The 6,951-nt window shown below is 45.1% G+C and overlaps 1 pseudogene; it reads right to left on the minus strand.

Annotated features, from left to right (window-relative positions):
• Window positions 1-2,592: 2,592 nt before the first annotated feature.
• Window positions 2,593-3,156, minus strand: LOC138142138 (protein phosphatase inhibitor 2 pseudogene; annotated as a pseudogene).
• Window positions 3,157-6,951: the final 3,795 nt, after the last annotated feature.

A 6,951-nucleotide genomic window follows, 5' to 3' on the forward strand; every position in this document is an offset into this window, starting at 1 on the left:
CCTTTCTGAGACTCCTAAAATGCCTCCTCCCCAAGAGGATTTGACTTAGTTGATTCTCTAAGAGTCTCCATTAGGCTTGTGGGGTGGCAGTGGAGGTTGTACCAAATTATCCTAAAAAACTTGTGGAGGGGAATTGCACCAGATGATTTCAAAGGGCTTTGGAGGAGGGGGAGGGCTGTACCAATATGATCTCTAGTTAGGATCTTCTGTGTGAATTTAGGAAGAGTCTAGTCTTTCCCTGATGTCTCCCGGATTTCTGGGCTTCTCAGGATCTATTCCACCCTGCAAATGGGGGTCTCATCTAGTTGACTTTGTAAAGTCCTTTTTTGCCTCAGCTTCTATTTGGGGAAAGGATGGAACACAAAAGGCTTTGGGGGTGGAGATGTTAGAGTAGATAATTGAAAAGGGATTGGGGGTGTGTGTAACCAAAATGATCTCTAGGTAGGAGATTTTTTTGGTGAATTTTGGCAAGTCTCCTTTCTGGGCCTCCCTGTCAGGTTCTTCGCTCCTTACCCCCCCCCCCCCCAACCCCAGCAAGAAGGGTTTGAATGAGCTAATTCTTTAATGGCCCCAGTTGGTTTGTTTATTTTATTCTTGGGGGGCGTTTGGACCATATGATCTTCAAAAATCTGGGGGGTGTTTGGACCAGATGATCTTCAAAAACCTGGGAGGGGGGTTGGAACAGATGATTTTAAAGGGCTGGGGTGGGGAGGAGGGTTATACCAAGATGATCTCTAGGTAAGGGTTTCTGTGTCAGTTCAGACAAGCCTTTTCCCCTTTTCTGGGCCTCCTCAGGTTTTCTCTATCTCCCTCTCCATTGAACTAGTTGATTTTCTGAGAGCACCCCTATTGTTTTGGGTTCCTGGGGGAGGGGAGTTTGGGCCAGATTATCTTCAAAAGGCTTTGGGGGGGTAAGTTGGAGTAAATGATTTCAAAGGACTTGGGGGGGATATGTGTTACCAAGACAACCACAGTGACCTCTAGGTAGAAGCTTCTGTTTGAGTTTGTATTAGACTCTCCCTGATTTCTGGCCTTATTCAGTGCCCCCCCTCCCCACCAAATGAAGGGCTTCCCTTTGATTTTTTTTTTAGCAAGGGGAGTGGGAGATGGACTAGATTATCTTTAAAAGGTTTGTGTGGGGGAATTGGACCAGATGATTTCAAAGGGCTCTTGGGATGGGGGTACCAATTCCCCCCATCAAGCCTTTTTTTAATCATCTGGTCCAATTCCTCATCTCTCCCAGAAATCCATAGGAACAGGGGCTTTTAAAGATTCAACTAGCTGAAGCCCTCCTCACTGATGGAGACAGGGATGGGGAGAAAGCAAGGAGGCCAGCTCTAGGTAGGGTTGTTTTGTGATTTGGGGCAAGTCTCTCCCCCTTTTGGGGCCTCTGCAAGTTCTTTCCCAATCTCCTCCAGGGTTTGAACTGGTAAATTCTCTAAAAACGCTCTTTCATTTGTGCTTTCTTCAAAAGCCTAGGGGTAGGGGGGGAGTTGGGCCAGATGATTTCAAAAGGATTCTGGGAGGGGGTTGTACCAAGATGATCTGTATGTAGGAGTTTCTGTGTCAGACTGGAACCCCCCCCCCATTTTCTGTTTCTCCTCAGGTTCTTCACCCCCACCTCCCTTTAAACTAGTTGATTTCCTAAGAGCACCCCTATTTTTTGAGCTATGGGGGAAAGGGTTTAGAATAGATTATCTTTAAAAAGCTGGGGGGGGGTTGGACCAAATGATTTGAAAACACTTTGAGGGGAGTACTTAGTTTGAGTTTGAGCAAGTTGATCCCTGCTTTTGGTCCTGCTCGGCTTCTCCCCAAAACCTCCAGCTCCTATAGAGGGTTTGAGCTAACTCCAGCTATATGGACTTTTTTGGAAGGGAGGGATGGCCCAAATCATCTTCAAAAGGCTTGGGGTGGGGGGGAGTTGGACCAGATTATTTTCATCAACCTTGGGGGGGGGGCACTTGGACCTGATGATTTAAAAGTCTGTGGGGAGAAGGGGAAGTGTACTGAGATGACCTCTAGGTCATCCTACCCCTCTAGTCCTTTCTGGACTTCTTTAGGTTCTCCCTGCCTCATCGAGGCAACTAGTTCAAACCCTCCTCCTTGACTGGGGGGGGATGTGGGGAGATGTTGGACTGCAGCATTTTCAAAAGCTTGGGGGGGTTGTTGGAACATCGTATTTCAAAGGGCTTGGGGGAATTACCAAGAGGACCATAATGACTTGACTTCCTCAGTTTTTTTTTTCTTTCTCTTCACCCCACCCCCTCGTGGACAGTTTAAACTAGTTGCTTCTCTAGGAGTCCCTCCACCTTTGGGCAAACCCCAAATCCTTTCTTCCTTTCCAGTATCCTGTGGAGGGGGGGGGGCCCTAGTCTAGGTACTCTAACATCTATGATACCGCCCTAGAGGACAAAGAAGACAAAGCAGGCCAATGCAGGGAACAGGACACCATTTATTATGGTAACAGATTTTCAGAGAGAACAAAGCCTTCACAGCTGACTGATGTCATAGGCTTCGTTGTCCTCAGCAGACACTCCACTCTGTGCTGCCTCAGTTGATTTCCATCTCAGAGGCCTCCTCTTGCATCTCCTGTTATTGTGGTGCTTCGTATTCCATGGCGGTGTATTCCACATTGGTGTAATCTGCGTCAGCAAGGAACTCCCTGGAGATGAGCTGCTGGGCAAACTTGATGTTTAGGGCCTCGTAATGGAGCTTCCTCTTTAACTCGAACTTCCACCTGGGATCTTCCTCTTCACCGGGCTCACCCCAGCACACCGGGCACTTTGGTTCCCTGCCCTTTGGTTCCGTGCCCTGGGCTATTGCCAGCCTCTGGGCCAAGAACTCAGGGACTATGGTTTTGGGGTTCTTGGAGTCGCTGGTGGATTCGTCTTCTGTGTCTTCATTCACCAAGTGGTAGGGCGTGTTGGGTTCCTCGATATTCATGAGCTCGTAGTCCTTATGTGTCGGGTGGTAAGTGACCAGGATGCTCCTTTCGTCCCACTTCTGGGACTTCTTACTGAACTCCTCGCCACTACCAATGCCGGCACTTGAGCCTGGAGTCCCCGAGTCCTCAGCAATTAAGACAGTGCCATTGGCCCTGCCGGTCTTCTTTAAGATCCCTTTGATGGTTCTGTGGGAGGGTGAGGAGGTGGCCATTGTTGCTCGGCTCTGTGGTGGATGAAAAGCAAAAGCGAAGAGGGGTGGATGGCTGCAGTAGGCAAGGGGTCCTAGAGCTACTTGGTGGTGACTTGGCTCGAGGTGGCGGTAGCAGCTGAGGCCCAGCTAGAGGCTTTGCTACTGTGGCCTCGCGGTACCTGAGCCTTGTGTACAGCTCTGTTTTTTAGCAGTGCCTTTTCCCCGAGTGGGCCTGAAGATATAAGGTGGTAAGCCGGACTCTCTCTCCTGGGCAGCTGGTTAAATCCCCACTACATGCCCTATGAAGGATCTCTAGCCCGCCCCCAGTGCGCCCCAGAAGTTGTATGTTGGTGGAGCAGTGACTACATAATGAGCACGTACTGGCTTGTGGGCAACTGTGTCACAGGCCTCCCTTTGTGACTTTAGCAGGGGATTCAGGGCTGAAGAGGGCCTCTGACCCACCGCAGTACCCTTTGTGGGCAATAAATAAGGCTGTTTGGGGGCCCTGCCAGAAGCAGCTGCCTCTTTGGATATCACCTGGGCCAATCTTTTATGTGAGATTGGAATCATGCCTCCTGCATTGACTAACTTTGTAACCATGGGCACCTCTATATCTCTGTATGGTCTTTTTATCACCTCTTAAATAGGGATAAAAATACTAAGGGTCTTCTCACAATCAAATGATATATATCTAAAGCCCTTTTTACCTCTTAATGTGCAAGATGGGTACTTGCTGTCTTTACTTGTATTGTTTGGAAATGAGAAATCCCAAAGAGAAAGGTCTGGGGGTGGAGGGGGGGAAGAAAATCACTTTCCCAAATAACTGAGTACAATAGAGCATCCTCAGTATTGTAATAAAAAAAATGCTGTATTTATAGCCTTTCTGATCATCCTCTGCTCTGTGGTTTAATCTCTTACCTTATTTACCTTTCACGTTAGTTCCCTTTTGGTCCCAGCATTGGTGAAAGGAACTCCCAGGGTAGAAAGTTGTCCTCCTAATATAGATCAACAACCTACCTATAATATTGCCTTGAGAGAATTGGCTTGGGGCAGTGGGAGGTAAACTGATTGGCCCAGGGTCGCACAACACAGCCAGTCATGGTCTGTTGGAAGTGGGACTTTGACCCTAGGGTTTCCCCACTTAAGGCCCACCCCCTCTCCTTCTGCTTCTATTCTGCCCACTCTGCCTTGAGATATATGTGTTCAACATTTGATAGCTAACACTGGACATTATTTCTTGAAGTATTGATTCTTCATAAAAATCTCTGGGATCCTAGTAGCTTTGGGAGGTAGCACGAAGTTAAAAGGATAGAATTTTTATCCTTGGGGTTATCTGCAAGCTAGGAAACTAATTTCATCATAATCCGATGTGAACTGGTGGAGCAGTGTGGAAGCTTCCTATCTTTCCCCATTTTCTCTGTCTTCTTTGTTGACAGAAGAATTGATGAGGAGAGAAACCCCAAGCCCATTTCTTCTGCTGGGCCCTCCTTTTCTGATTCCTTACAGCTGCATATGCTGTGGATCCTTCTCTCCTTGCCTGCTGTATGAGGAGGTCATGAAATATTGGAATAATTGATTTGGAGCCAGAAGAGATTATAGAGACTTTCTGGTCCAGCTGTTCTCAAACTTTTGATCTCAAGACCCCTTTACAATCTTCAAAATTACTGAGGACCCCAAAGAGCTTTTGTTTATGTGGGTTGTATCTATCCATACAGGTTGTCCCCAAAACTTTTGGGATACTCTGCTCTACTACATTAAAAATTAAAATTCACAGATTTTTCAAAATTTTCTTTTATCAATTCATTTAAAATAGCAATAAAACTCATTACATGTTGACATTTTCTATGAAAAATAACTGTATTCCATAGCAACCCCCCTTACTGTTTAGCAAGAAGAGTGGCCTTGTTTTACATTTGTGTAATATCAATTGCATGTTGTCTTTGTGCCATCAGTGCAAATATCAACAGGATGTTCCATGGATCCAAAAAAAGTTATTCAACACTTGGAATATTTCAGCACCACTTGTATTTGTTACCAAGCATTCACATAAAAGAAACTGCCCAGAGGCAGCTAAATGGTACAGTGGGTAGAGCTCTTGACCTAGAGCCAGGAAGACCTGAGTTCAAATCCTGTCTCAGATACTTACTAGCTGTGTGGCCCTGGCCAAGTCACTTCACCCTGTTTGCCTCAGTTTCCTTATCTGTAAAATGAACTGGAGAAGGAAATGGCAAACCACTTTAGTATCTTTGCCAAGAAAACTCCAAATGGTGTCACAAAGAGTCATACATAACTGAGACAACACAACAAAACCCAGTATTGTTTGTGAGGATTAAAGAAGATGACATGTGTAACATACTTTACAAACCTTAATGTGCTAATCAAATGTTGGCTATAATTATTATTAATGTTATATAGTCCTAGCTCTTGCCTCTCAAAGGTGCCTAGATATGCAGTTTAGATTGAGGTTATTATTTTTTGAACTCTAATTTCTAGGATAATTCTAAGAACTGACTCTTCCTAGGGTGCCTAGGTATGAGAATAGGCCCCTGTTCAATAGTCTGTATTACACAGCCTGGGTTTTGTGACTTCTCCAGTCTCTCTGAACTTTTGACAAGTTTCATTTGTATACCAGTGTTTCAATTTTTTACTGCAGAAATCAGTGTCCTCTTAGCAATGTTCACCAGGATCGATTGTAGAAATTAAACTGATCCCAAGTCCTAACTGTGATATTTGAGTATACCCCCCACATCCTTACCCTGCTACTTAAGACATGGAAGTATCAGGAAGTCATTCAGTCAACAAACATTTATTAAATGTCTGCTGTGTCCTGGGCACTGGAAGTTCAAATGCATAAAGAAAGCAGTTCCTTCCCTCAGTGAGCTTCCACTCTATGGGGGAGATAACTTGCACACAGAGAAGTATATATACAATAATTTTGAGGGGAAGGCACTAGCAGCTGGAGGGTGGCTGCTGGAGTGGGTCAGGGAAGGCTTACTATAGGAGGTGGTGCTTGAATTATGAAAGATAATCAGGATTTTAAGAAGCTGATGTTAGGAATAAGTGTTGTGTGTTAGGAACATCAGCAAGAAACCTACTTTGGCTGGCCTGGAAAGTGGAGGAGTGAATGCACAAGAAGGCTGAAAAGGTAGGTTGGAACTAGGTTATGAAGAGCTTTATAACAGAAATTTCTATTTGACCATAGAGGTAATAGGCAGCCAACTGAAGTTGGAGTATGGGAGTGGCGTGACATGATCAGACTGATGTTTCAGGACTATTACTTTGGCCACTATGTGGGAATTGGGGTGGAGAAGAGAAAGATGAGCCAGGGAAACGATTTAGGATGCTATTGCCAGGTGAGAGGTGATAAGTACATCATCTAGGTCAGTTGCTTAAATCCTGTTGGACTTAATTTAGGATTGTGGATTTGGAACTAGAAGAAACCTCAGAAGTGGTCCAATTGAGCCCATCATTTTATTTATGAGTAAACTGGGGCTCAGAGAGGTCAAAGGTCATCTAGTTGAACACTCCCCCCATTTTACACATGAGTAAACTGAGTCACAGACAGGTTAAATCATGTGCCCAAGATCACAGATTTAGTAAGTGGGAGATCTGGCATTTAAACCCAGGTCCTTTGATATTAAATCCAGGATCACTTCCACTTTTGTGTGTAAAATGTGGGGGTAGAACTAGATGATGGATATCTAGTCCTAAGTCCTGTGATTGACAGGATCATGTGTTCTACTACATATAATGTCATTGTATGTTTTGCATGTCTGCATACAAGGAGGAGAATGGATTTTACCTGTATTATCTGAA

Source organism: Petaurus breviceps, unplaced genomic scaffold (genome assembly GCF_028583685.1).
Source record: "Petaurus breviceps papuanus isolate PSGF00001 unplaced genomic scaffold, PetGlider_PUasm1.0 90535, whole genome shotgun sequence".
NCBI classification, from domain to species: domain Eukaryota; kingdom Metazoa; phylum Chordata; class Mammalia; order Diprotodontia; family Petauridae; genus Petaurus; species Petaurus breviceps.